This window comes from Triticum aestivum, chromosome 6B (assembly GCF_018294505.1).
Source record: "Triticum aestivum cultivar Chinese Spring chromosome 6B, IWGSC CS RefSeq v2.1, whole genome shotgun sequence".
Classification (NCBI taxonomy): Eukaryota; Viridiplantae; Streptophyta; class Magnoliopsida; order Poales; family Poaceae; genus Triticum; species Triticum aestivum.
Genome location: NC_057810.1, coordinates 293,359,353 through 293,362,150, shown reverse-complemented (window position 1 = coordinate 293,362,150; position 2,798 = coordinate 293,359,353).

The following is a 2,798-nucleotide window of genomic DNA, read 5'->3' as shown; positions in this document are numbered from 1 at the left end:
TAAAAAAACTCCTATGGCTAAGTGAGAGCGATAAAGCCCTATAGTCTGATTGCTTGGTTCGCTGTGCTGAACACCTCCTTTAGGGACCCAAAACTGGGATAAAGAGTGCTAAGGTTTATCCCGAACACCCACGTAGTTACTATGTGAGGGCGGAAGCCGACGACTGATCGACTCTCAGGGTTAGTATATAAAACGGCCGCATAGGAGGAAAAACTTTCAAACGACAAGCAATAAATAATAGAAATGACCTTGTTCAAACATTACAAAGGACAAACATGACCGTATTCATGGAAATATAATGTCCTTGGTGCATTGCTCCGCCGCACGGCGGGCTCCTTTCAAGACTCCTTCATAATACAGTTCGGGCTTGCGGTGCTCCTTTCCCTCCGGCGGTCCCTTGGTCATCAGCTTTTCCGCATCCATCTTCCCCCAATGCACCTTTGCGCGGGCGAAGGCCATTCGCGCACCTTCTATGCAGACCGATCGCTTGATGACTTCGAGTCAAGGGCAGGCACTCACAAGCCGCTTCACGAGCCCGAAGTAAGTGCTCGGAATTGGCTCAGCCGGCCACAACCGGATAATTAAATCCTTCATGGCTAGCTCGGTTTCCCTATGCAGTTCGACCAGCTGCTTCAGTTGGTCGAAGAAAGGCACCGGATAATTTGGCGCCAGATATTGCATCCAGAAGAGCTTATCCGCAGTATTCCTCTCTTCAGCTCGGTAGAATTGGGCGACATCAGATATGCTGCATGGCAGCTCCACGAATACCCCTGGGGAAATCAAAATTCAAGATATCAAACTTGATTTTCTCCTCTGAAATAACCGCTTTGTATAGAAAAAGCCTTAACAGCCGCAATCTTCCTCGCCTCCTAGATTTCCTTCAGGGCACCTTGGGCTTCCCCCTGGGCATCACTGGGGGCTTGGCGAGCCTGGGAAAGTTCGGATTCTTTCCCTGATAAGCTCTGCTCCAAGGACTCGCATTTCTTCACGGCCTCCTGAAGCTCCCTCTCAGCTTCAATAACTCTAGCCTCATGCTTCTCACGGAGAGCCTGCTCTACGGCTGCCTTCTTTTCGGCTTCGGCCACAGCCTTCTAAAGAGCCTCAATTTCGGCTGTCGCCCATAAAGCACATTACAAAAATATTTTCATTATGCACACTTATTCATATGTGCTAAATAAACAAGGTTTTTGCCTTGGTTGTCCTCCAGCTGTTTCTGCACTCGGCCAAGTTCTCCTTCAGCCTGCTCCAGACTATGCCTCAGTCCGGATACTTCCACAGCATGAGAGGCGGCAGACGCTGCAGACACTTGCTTATTAAAAAGAGGTAGAGGTCATCAAGTAAGTCTCCTGGGAACATATATTTTGATCCTCTGTCCAGTTCTTTCTTTCACCGAACAGTGTATCAGGGGCTGCTATCTATACCATGACACTCTTCTAAACCTCATAAAACATAACTCAAAGCCTCTCATGAGGCTGATACAGGATTCATTCAGCCCACTCTCGGCGGACTGAACCTTCTCAATCACCGCACTCAATAAGGGCACGGTGTTCATCAACGATGGAGGCGCTCTTCAGCACCGCTAACAAAGCATCCGGCACCTCTGGTTGGACGGAAGTTGTCGGAGGAACAAACACACCCCCATCAGTCGACGGAGGACGCCTGTCTGATTCTGGGGCCTTATGGGTCTCCAGTACTGGGTTCAGCTGGGGGGCAGATTCAAAACGACCCCCGCCATCGGCATCCACGGGAGCCTTCTCTCCCGTGTGTCCGGACCCTGAAGTTCGGCCTCTTGGCGCCGCCTTTGCGATCTCCCCTCCCCCTCCGTGGCACGGGTCCCTCTGGGACGAAACCTCGGCATCATTCACATGTCTGGGGGAGGGGTCCTTCGGGGGTGTCCCGCTCTCCATAGCATCCAAACCCAGCAAATCCTCTGATGAGGGTTGTTCGGTGCGGGACCTCGCAGGACTGTAAAAAGTATGGCTTGGATTAAAATGTTATGCCACAACAAGTCTGGATGCATAAGTACGTTTGGATTTTATACTCACGAGTTTACCAGGGGCTCGGCCCTGGGATCCCACTCCGGGCTGCTATCGGCGGCAGCGGTGGACTCCTCTCGAAGAGGAGTTTTTCCCCTCTTAGGCGAATTGGCCTCCAAGGATGTGGAAGCCGTCCTTTTCTTTCTTCCCCCCACGGGGGATTCATCTTCCTCCTCCTCCCCGTCCTCTTCGGAGGAAGAATGGGCATTGGAGTCTTCGGATTTTGTGTTCGAGGCTCCACAGCAATGAAGTCCGCCCCTGGTCTTCTTGGCCTCCTTTTCGGCCTTCTTCTTCGGTGTCTTATAAGGCGCCGGGACCAACATCTTCATCAGAAGTGGGCCGGCCGGTTCCTATGGCAGCGGGGCCGGACAGTAGATCTGCCTCGCCTTCTTCGCCCAGCCCTAGGAAATTGATGGGAAACATATGAATTGTCAACGTACAGTTACTTACCAAACTTGCAGGGCGGGACAGTTGGTACCCGTGGTCCTTGGCGGAGTCCGGCCACGGTTTGCCGGACTTAAAAAAGCACCTTCCAGATGTCCTTATGTGTAGAGCCAAAGTGCTCTAGCAGGGTCTGGTGCTTGGTTGGGTCGAACTCCCATAAATTGCAAGCCCGGTGTTGGCAAGGTAGAATCTGGCGAACCAACATCACCTAGACTACATTGACGAGCTTGATGTTCTTGTCTTCCATGTCTTGGACGCGCGTCAGGAGCTCTAATAGCTCGTCAGACGAAGCCCAGTTCAGGCCCTTCTTGTGCTAGG